Source organism: Macrotis lagotis, chromosome X, assembly GCF_037893015.1.
Source record: "Macrotis lagotis isolate mMagLag1 chromosome X, bilby.v1.9.chrom.fasta, whole genome shotgun sequence".
Classification (NCBI taxonomy): domain Eukaryota; kingdom Metazoa; phylum Chordata; class Mammalia; order Peramelemorphia; family Peramelidae; genus Macrotis; species Macrotis lagotis.
This window is the reverse complement of record NC_133666.1, coordinates 40,878,155-40,888,721: the sequence shown is the minus strand read 5'-3', so window position 1 is coordinate 40,888,721 and position 10,567 is coordinate 40,878,155. Positions and strand designations below refer to the sequence as shown.

Below are 10,567 nucleotides of genomic sequence, written 5' to 3'. Positions count from 1 at the left end.
CGTGTGTGTGTGTGTGTGTGTGTGTGTGTGTGTGTGACAGAGAGAGACTTTTCATCTATGTGTGAACCCCTTCCAAATCTTAATGCCTTCCCTCTGTGATTGTTTCCAGCCTGGCTTATCTTCTAGATCTAGTTTTACTCACAGTGTTTGAACAAGTTCCCTGTTATGGCCTCTCTATGGATTCCTTCTTCTCACCCTTCTTATACATGTTTTTGGAAAGGGATGCCCCAGGTTTTGAGGCAGCTAGATGTTTTAGTGAATAAAGTGCAGGGCCTGGAGTCAGCAAGTTCAAATCCAGTCTCAGAAACTTGCTTACTTACTGGGTTTCCCTGGACAAGTCACTTTGCCCTGTTTTCCTCAGTTTCTTCATCTGTGAAGGAAATGGCAAATTACTCCAGGATATTTGCCAAAAAAACCCCAAACCCAAACAGGGTCATGAAGAGTAAGATACTATTGAAAAACACCTTAAAAGGACATGAACACACCACTTTGGTGTCCTTGCCAAGAAAATCCCAGGGACAGAATGGGCATGCTGTGGTCCAGAGTGTTACAACACCACCACCCAGACATTCCAGGTTTATGGGAGAAACATCTTGTTGCTACTTTTATTTCTATGATTCTTCATCAAACACCTTTGTTTAAGAACTGTGCCCTACTGGGAACTTGTGCCAACTTCAAATAGAATAAGGGCCATGAATCAGAACACTGTTGGTTGTCCTTCATTCTAGAAGAGAACCAGTGATATTAGGGAGGTGCCGTCTTGACTTGGATCCCTGTGGCCTCACATCTATTTAGAAACCCCCACATTACTATATGTCTTTTTAAACTTAATATATCAACATAACATATTAACATATCAACGAGTGGGCCAAGTGGCTCAGTGGATAGAACAGTGACCTTAGAGTCAGGAGGACAGGTGTTTGAATCCAGCCTCAGACACTTGACACTAGCTGTGTGACCTTGGGTAAGTCACTTCACCCTGATTGCCTCACATCCAGGGCTGTCTCCAGTCGTCCTGAGCCATATCTGGTCATTGGACCCACATGGCTCTGCAGGATAAAGTGAGGCTGGTGACATAGCATAGCACCCCCTCACTCAAATCCAGTTTATATGTTTCATTCCCACACATGGTATGTGATCTTGGTCCCATATACGGGTCTCATACACTGAGTCCTTTCACTGACTGAGAATAGCCTGCGTCCAGGGATTATTACTGGCTTGTGGGTGCTGATGAATGATATCACCCTTCACCCCCAATCAGTCATGGGGAATTGTCAGTTTGGTAATGTCCTGTAAAGCTCCTGTTCTGGGAGGTACATCTGATCATGGAGTGGGTTGCAGGGACATGTATAATAGGGGACAGGAATAACGAATGGTCTCAGAAATACAGCAGTGGGGTTTCCTGCCTCTCCTTAGATGCTATACTGTTTTCCTCTTGGAAAGGCATGTCCTGACTTAGTTGGCTAATATTCCTTTTGGATTGTGCATGGGAAATACTATGTTGGATTGGCGATTCTGTACTAAAACTTTACTTGGGAACCCAAGATAATCAATGAAAATAGGCCCAGTAAAACTGTGTTTGTTTGGGGGAGTGTCCAGAAGCCCCTAAGCCAAGGGCTTGAAGGTAAGGCTTTTGGTCTGGTACTGACATGGAAACCACAGGTGGGAGTAGAAATCTGATAAATTTAGGAGCTTTTCAGGGGTGAATTAGTTGAATGTTTGACCAAATTTAGCAGGCAAATGATATTATAAATATTCAAATGACCCTTAGCAGAAAGACCAAGCCTTCTCACTTGCTAAGGCAGGAGGTGAGCAAAAATGGAGATGAGCAGGGTGAAAGGCCAATGTGGACCAAGGGCAGAGGATCCTCCTTCAAGAGACTGTGTCTGCGGTCTCACTGACAGGGACGGCTCTGATGATGTCGGCAAACACTAGACATGAAGGGAAGGGAAAGATACCAAAGGACTTCTCACCATGAAAGCAGCTGAAAACTCCACTTCCATCTCTCCCCTGGGCCTCAGCAAGCAATTAAGGGAAAATGAGATGAAGTCTTGGAGCTCCTCCCTGGGAGGCAACACTTGAGCCCTCCTGGTGTGGCAAGTCCTTTCTGCTCTTTCCTGTGCTGTCCTCTAGGTGAGGTGGGCTGCCTGTCTGCCTTCCAGATGTGGATCTTTCTTACCTTCATCTTCTCAGTGGGGAGAAGAGACCTGGCCTGCCCACCCAGCTGTGCCCCTTGGATATGTTTACCCACAACTCTGCCTGGATTCTGAATGGAAGGGAACTCTGAGAATAAAGACCAATTTGGCATTTGTCGATGGATTTTATTGAGCTCTTTGAATGCTATTACAGAACAATCTTTATCCACTTCATGTCTGAAACATCTCCCTATCTAAGGCATTCATCAACGAGAAAAAGACAGAAAGTTCCCAAAGTGCTACAACTAGACAGAAATACCCCCACCCCCACCCAGATTTAGTTTGGTTTGCAGAGGGGGCCCCTGGCTTTAGAAAGTGAACTGGTTCTAGGGAGGATGACAGGACAGGACCGACTTCTTTTCCTTCCTCTACACCAAAGCTGTAAAAAGATGGCAGCTTGCTCAGCCCTGCCCTGGCAGTGGCACTGGAAGGTTTGCCACTCCCTAGGGCCAGGTCAGCTCTTTGGCCGGTTTGGCCCTACACCTCACTAATGAAGCAGCCCCTTGGGTCCTCCCAAGAAACGGAAGACAGGTGTGGCTCGTGGCTTCTGGGTCTGCCTTAGTTGGGGGTAGGTGAATGGGAAGGTGTTGAGTGGCTTGCCAGACTGATTTTTGGCCTTGCTGGAGACGCAGCCCGGGTTCATGCAATATTGGGTTTTATTTCCCTTCTTGTCTCTGCACATGGGGCATAAATAGAAGCAGACTGGACATGGTCCCTTGAAGCAGTTACACAGGTCTACCCTATTGCTAAGCAGCCTGCTCCTGCGCTTATATCTCCTCTCTCTCTTGCCTCTGCCTCTGCCTTTCCCTGGCTCAGCCTCCTGGGCAGAGGATGGGCTGGCACTCCCCACCGAGGCCTGGGTTCCTGCCTCCTCCACCCCTTCAGCTTTGGCTTCTGCTCCCTGGGGACCCTTCTTGCGAATAGTTAAAGATATTAATTGCTCCACTATTATTTGTATTTGCTTCTCTTCCATCTGATCAAATCTTAAAGGCCCTCCAGTAGCTTGCTCTTCTTCGACTGTGGCTTTTGTCCCTTGGCCATTTTTCTTTGGACCCATTCTGGTGGCTCCTCTGCTCCTCCTTCAGGTCTCTCCTCTCTGTGGCTCCAACTGGACCTTGGGCATGAGAGCACAAAACAGGGAGGAAATGTCTTGGGGAAGAAGCTGCTACTGTGCTTGCTGGGAACCTGCTACAGAATACCAGGCCTTTAGCCATCCAGCTACAAAGGCATCCAACCAAATCTGGCACCCATGGAGCTAAGGCTGTTTGGCAAGAGGGCAGTGTGGACACGATCTCTCCCTCCTTCTGCTTTCTGGGATTCTCCCCAACCTCTGGGGCCCGACTCTTCAAATGCCCTCTTGGGATAAGTCTGCTCATCCTTCTGGTGTCTGGCTCCCAGTATGGTTCTCCCAGTTTCCCAGCCCTGGGGTTAGCAGCCAGGCCTCCTAGCTTCCTCCCGTCCCAGTCATCCCTCCTGCTCCTGATCCCCATTCCAACTCTTGTCTGGCTCATTGCTCGAGGACTCTGGCAACCCAGCTCATCCAGGTCAGTCTACTAACTCCCTTCCAGCCATGGTCTCTTAAAGAAGTGAATATTCTAGGGGCGGCTAGGTGGCGTAGTGGATAAAGCACCGGCCTTGGAGTCAGGAGTACCTGGGTTCAAATCCGGTCTCAGACACTTAATAATTACCTAGCTGTGTGGCTTTGGGCAAGCCACTTAACCCTGTTTGCCTTGCAAAAACCTAAAAAAAACGAAGTGAATATTCTATCAGCCTCAGAACTGGGCCTCACAATTCTTTCTCTGGGGCAAAGGAGGGAGGGGGCAGGCTCACCAGGCTGCGGGACTGAGATCATCTCCTGATCCCCAGGCTATCCTCCTGATTTTGCCAAAGACTGGTATGGAGTTCCTATTCTTCTTATCCATTCTATTCTCCCTCTCCTTGCCTTCCGGAGGCTTCCACACTCCCCTTTAAAAACCTTTCTAGGGATAGCTACGTGTCACACTGGATAGAGCACCAGCCCTGGAGTCAGGAGGACCTGAGTTCAAATTTGGTCTCAGACACTTACTAGCTGTGTGACCCTGCAAGTCACTTCTCCCTGACTGCCCCCCATCCCGGGTCATCTCCAGTCCTCCTGATTCCCATTTGGTCACTGGACCAAGGTGGCTCTGGAGAACAAGAGTGAGGCTGGTGACAGCACTGCCCCCTCAATCACATCCAATTTCTGTACCTGTCATGGCATCACCTCCCTGGTGTTATGTTCTTCTTTGAGAATGAAGGACAAACATTGTAAAGTTTGCCAAGACAGATCAGGAAATGGACAATAGTCTAGGAGGATGCAAGAGTCAAGAATCAAAGGAAGATTTTGTTTGTAGCAGAAAGAAGACCAGAGAATTTGGGGCAAAAGCAAGGTAAATGAAGAACCAGAAAGAAGACACTATGACACATAGATGCTCACAACCCTGCACCTATAAAGATGGGCAGAACGTGTGAGTAGACCATTGCCCCGAGTTGAGTGCTTCCTTCTCCCCTAAGAAATCATTGGGGTGTTTGTTGTGAGAAGTAAGAGTCAAGGACAGTGAATGATGGTGTCCCATCCCCAACTTACAGAGGCCTACAGGACTCCTATGTTGCTGGTTCTTTATGCTTGTACTCACCAAAGGGGAAGCTTTGAAAAGCCACTTGATGTTTGCACCAACGATCCAGAACAAGAACACTCTGGATGAGGAGAAATCGGTTTTCACCAGGACCTGGGTGCCAAACAGAATTTTGATTCAGAAAAACCAGGGGTAAGTAAGTAGACTTGGCTATTACAGTGATGTTTTGTGCAGGTTAGTGTGGTTTTGCTTTTGGCATATGGAAAATCATCTCTTAGAAGGTCTAGACATCTCCCCCATTTAGCCTTACCTAAGTGATGGCTGGGGTGCAGGACAGGATACCTTGACCTGTTAATCCCCTGGTTTCTTTCTTTTATTTTTAGGTTTTTGCAAGGCAGATGGAGTTAAGTGACTTGCCCAAGGTCTCACAGCTGGGTAATTATTATGTGTCTGAGGCTGGATTTGAACTCAGGTAGTCATGACTCCAGAGCCACCTAGCCACACCAATCCCCCTTTCTAAAGAAGAGGTCATGAGGACAGTCACTCAGGGAGGTGGCAGAGACAAGGAGGAATCTTTTCTGGGGATGGGAGGGGTGGGTGGTGTTTAATTTTTATGAAAAGGTCAGGTCCTGCCCTAGATACTAGGGAGGGGTCTGGTATTGTGTCCACTGGGGATGGTTATTTCATCAAGTAGTCACCTCTCCCTTGTAGGGCACCTCCTGACCTGCCACTCCCCCTATTTCATTCCTACCTTCCTGAGCTCTGGGATAATCCAGGAGCTTCATCAATTAATAACTTCTTAATTCATGTTTCCATCAATCGGCTAAGCCCAGAGCGCCCACCCCTCTTCTTGAATATTAGTTATTCTAAGACATTAGATTGCAGCCCAATAGGATTATGAAGGCAACATGCAGTTATGCACTATGACTGGAGATCCGGTACAGCACAGTGTGTCATGGAGCATTATTATTATCCATATTAAGCATGAACCCTATAGCACTTCATTGAGGATCACACCCCCCTCACATATATACCCTGCCCCCCCCCCCCCCACTGTCCACAGTTAGGACCAATCACATGGCCAGGCAGACACTACATGTGAGTGTGTATCTGTGTGTGTGCACATGTATGTGATGTGTGTGTGTGAGGGCTCCTCCCCTCCTGCAGCAGATAAGGGCCTGCCCCACCCCCTTTCCTGACCAGAGGATGAGGGGGCTGAGAAATGTCCCCTACCTCCTCTGTCTGCCTCTGCCTCTGCTTCTGCCTCTGCCTTTGCTCCTGCCCTTCTCCCTCCCTGCCCCAGGGTCCTCAATAGTTCACCCCCGCAGAGCCCCTGGGGCCAGACAGCCCAGGCAGGTGCTGCTCTGTCCTCTAGGCAGGAAAGGATGCCTGTGGAGGATACAGGATGTGGTGGAGGACACAGGAAGGGGCAGAGAGAGGCAGGCAGGGAGGGTAGAGGGTCTCCTCAGGGAGGGGAGCAGGGAGGGAGGCCCTCAGGGCTGCTCTGTCCCTGCAGGCCGGGCAGTGGTATCAGAGATCTAGGACTGGAAGTCATCCAAGCCATTTTACAGGGCAGCAAACTGAGGCTGGGGAGGGGAAGGGGCTTCCTCAACGTCACACTGGTAGTAATATAAAGAGCAACACTTGAACCTGGTTCCAGAGGGGGATTCAGAGGGCTCTCAGGGAGTTTGTTCAATCCCATTCTAAATGTGTCATCTTTTTTTCTTCCCCTCCTCCCCCCTGGAACCACTCCTATTATATTCTGTTGCCATCAAAGGTCCAGACTGTCCACATCACCCTCAACTCCCTTGAGGGCCAACAGTTTGCATTATTTGTTGTCCCCTTTTCTGGCTGGAAGTGGAGCCAGGATTTTGAGGACTGGGAGAGGCAAGTTGGTAATTTTGCATTCTGTCCTTTCTAGGTAGCCAGAGTATAGCCAGGTGTTAGCATTTACTAATTTAAAGGGAATTTGTCAGAACTGTGTCTCTTTGGTTCTGGGAGTTCCCCTTCCTACTTAAATAAATTAGAAGGGGTGGAACTTTAGGGGCAACTAAAGGGTACATGGTTTTGGAAATTGGGCACCTCCACTAGTGTCTTACTCATAGAACACAAGGGATGCAAATTGGTGAAAGCCTAAATAAATTGGGCCTAATCACCATGTGCCAATATGTGTTTGGATGAACCCCACAGAGCTCATTCATCAGTATTTATATCAGATCTCATGTAGATCTTGTCAATGGCCAATGAGTTGTTGGACTCAGAATTAATTGGAGGTGGGTAAATGGGCTGGGTTGCCTTTGCTTGCTTGCCAACTTACTTTAATGACCCTGACTTTTCTCAGAAACAAATCCTCCTATTTTAATATCAGTTCTGTACTGGTGTTCTATAATTACAAGTTACAGAAAACTACAACAATGTGGCAAGAATGAAAAAAGGAACATCCCTCACAGACTGATGAAGAGAACAAGAGTAGGCCGCAGTGTACCACAAAGATTGAGCAATGAAGAACAAAAGCCAAAGATGTTTTTAAAGAGATCTGTGATCACAAGAGACGATGGATTGGTCCCCTAAAATAAAGGGTAACCAATGGACAACCCCCATGCTTCCTTGGTCTCTTTATAAAGGTCAGGAGAAATTGAGGGTGCCAGTCATCATGCTGTTCTATTGATGCTCACATCTTGCCAAACAGAAATCCTGTGTTACTTCCACTATTCTCTTCTTTTGCTCCCATTCCTGCACTGTTGCATGGAACCAGAGGCAATGATAACATTATGCTGATTGGGTAAACTATGAATTTGTTATTTAATCTCAATCGATCTTTTACTGAAATAGAGACAGTTCATCTCTTTCTCCCTAATCCATAATCTATGCCACTTGCCTTCTTTGCTGTTTGATACCTTCCCTTCTTTCCTTAAGCCTCCCCTGAAGATCCCTTGCCTACTTTGCCTCACTGGGGGCCTTCATGGAGAAGTCCTCCTTTCCCCCTTCTCCTTATCTCATGCCCTTTAAGTCACAATACCCTGCTGTTTCCTCTTCTGCCATAGTCTGAGATAATGACATGGCCCTTCAGCTTGCCAAGGCCAACCACATCACATGTGCCTTTCCCATCTCATCCAACAAATTACTCCCAATCTTATCCCCAGTTTTTCTGTAATCCTCAGTTTCTCTTTATCCATTAATTCCTGTATTTTTGCCTACAAACACACTCCTATCTCTCCCATTCTTAGAAGATGAAGAAACCTTATATAGTCACTTAAAGCAAGCCCTGGAGTTCATTGTAACTCATATCATAAACTTTTTACTGCGAAATTCAAATTTAAATTAAAGACACTAAGGAGACTTCACCTAGAAGATTATTTTTCATCTAAGATGTAGGTATTTGTGCATACCTGTTTATTAGCATGTGTCTCCTTGTACAATATGAGCTCTTGGGGACTGGGACTATTTCTACTTTTATTTGTGTATCAATTTCATAGCATAGTGCCCGTCACAAATTAGGGATTTTCTTGAGTGACAGAAGACATGTTGGACATGCTTAGGAATCTAGAATCAATAAGGCTTCATAACTGGTAAAATCTTAGAGGGAAGATTCAATGATAAGTTTAAGGTTTTGAATATAGCCTGAAAGAAATAGTGAATACAGAAGATGGAACTGTTTTGGTGGAAAGGATCAATTTACTTTGGGGCACATTGAATTTCTGGTATTGGTGAGTCATCTATGCTATGAAGCCCTAAAGTTTATGTGGGGCTGGAAGTCAACAGCATTAATACCAATTTGGGGGTCATCTGCATAGAGGTGCTCTTTGGAGATATGACAGTTGAAAATGATTTTCAATGGACAAAGTGTGGATGAGAGAAGGCAAGAGCAAGAATCTTTTAAAAAATATTTATCTTAATGAGCCAAGATCCACCTCCTCACTGTCCCATTTAAACTTCCTTCCCAGCTAAGAACCCAAGAAAAACAAAACTCATTACAAACATGTAGAGTTAATCAAAAACAAATTTTCTGATTCAAAAAGAAATTCAGCATGATGAGTCCTTCATCTCTATCAGGAGAGGTTACCATGTTTTTTTCCGTAATCTGCCAGAATCCCAGTAGGTCATTACACTGATAAGAGTTCAGCACAAATGTATGCCATAATATTTATATGCCATGTTTTAGTCATCTATCCCCCTGTTTAGGAGTTCTCTCAAATTCCCAATTTTTCCTACCTCAAAAGGAGCCAAAATATTCTTGTGCATCCTGAGAGTTTTTTTGTTTGGCACTAATCCCTCCCTTAATCTTCTCAGTTTCTACTTACCCCTTCCACTTTCTTCTCTTTGCTTCTTCTTTCCTCTGGTGAATGAAGTGTATTTCTATACCGAGCCCTTTATATGTTCTTCCTTGTTCTGACCAGTTCACATGAGAATGAGGTTCAAGTGTTAGGCTCTCTTCCTCACCCCTTCCTCCTTGTTTGCATAAATAACTATTTGTTCACTTTTTATCATGTTAGATAGTTCTCCTTAACTTTCCATTCCAACCTCCCCCAACCAAAGGATACCTCTCCCCCTCACTTTCCATTTTTTTTCCTTAGGATTAAGACATGACAGAACCACTTCCAGGTCTTGTCAAACTGAATTCCCTCTATGATCCTTGATGATATAGTACATAGGGGACACATGCATCATGTTCTCCGATTAGAATATCAGCCATTTATTATGGCTTAATTCTTTATTGTTGTTCATTCCTGCTGACTTTTTTGTTTCTCTTCACTCCTTTGTTAGAACTACAAGGTTTTTCTGCTACTTTTGTCTCATCATCCGGAATGCTTAGAAGTCCTCTATTTCATTAAATGAAATACACCGATTTCCGGTTGCTGGCAGCCATTGGGCGGGGTAAGCGCGAGCCGGGATGGGGGCCTACAAGTACACCCAGGAGCTCTGGAGGAAGAAGCAGTCGGATGTGATGAGCTTCCTGCTGCGCGTGCGCTGCTGGCAGTACCGCCAGCTCTCGGCCCTGCAACGGGCCCCCGGCCCACCCTGCCCGCCAAGGCGCGCAGGCTGGGCTACAAGGCCAAGCAAGATTACATCATCTACTGCATCCACGTCTGGCGCGGGGGGCGGAAGCGCCCGGTGCCCAAGGGGGCGACCTACGGCAAGACCGTGCATGCATCAAGGCGTCAACCAACTCAAGTTCGCCTGCAGCCTGCAGTCAGTGGCAGAAGAGCTAGCTGGCCGCCACTGTGGGGCCCTAAGAGTCTTGAACTTCTACTGGGTGGGTGAAGATTCAACCTATAAATTCTTTGAGGTTATTGTTATTGACCCATTCCATAAAGCTATCGGATGAAACCCCAACACTCAATGGATCACCAAGCCAGTGCACAAACACAGGGAGATGTGCAGGCTGACTTCAGCTGGCCACAAGAGCCGCAGTCTTGGAAAGGGTCACAAATTCCACCAGACCATTGGAGGATCTCATCATGCTGCTTGGAGAAGATGCAATACTCTCCAACTGCATCGATACTGCTAATTGATGCACACTGATTTGTAAACTTAAAAAAATGAAATATACCTATTTGCTCCTGTAGCATTATACTTAGTTTTGCTGAATGTTATTCTTGGCTGTTAACTCATATCCTTTACCTTATGAAATATAATACTTTAATTTTTCTGCTCCTTTTTGGTGATAGTTGATAAATTAAGTGTGATTTTCACTGTGGCTCCTTGGTAAGTCAATATTTTGGCTTTGACTCTGAAACTTTGGATTTTGAATGTGGTGTTTCTGAGAGTTTTCATTTG

General features: G+C 46.1%; 1 long non-coding RNA gene and 1 pseudogene across 1 annotated transcript; one reads left to right on the top strand and one right to left on the bottom strand.

Annotated features, from left to right (window-relative positions):
- Positions 1–2,316: 2,316 nt before the first annotated feature.
- LOC141502257 (uncharacterized) lies at positions 2,317–9,235 on the bottom strand. The gene is made up of 3 exons (XR_012472476.1): positions 9,091–9,235; positions 4,850–4,942; positions 2,317–3,309 (listed from the first exon to the last, which is right to left on the bottom strand). It is a non-coding gene; the product is annotated as an uncharacterized LOC141502257 (long non-coding RNA).
- Positions 9,236–9,680: 445 nt separating this feature from the next.
- LOC141498641 (large ribosomal subunit protein eL15-like) lies at positions 9,681–10,298 on the top strand (annotated as a pseudogene).
- Positions 10,299–10,567: the final 269 nt, after the last annotated feature.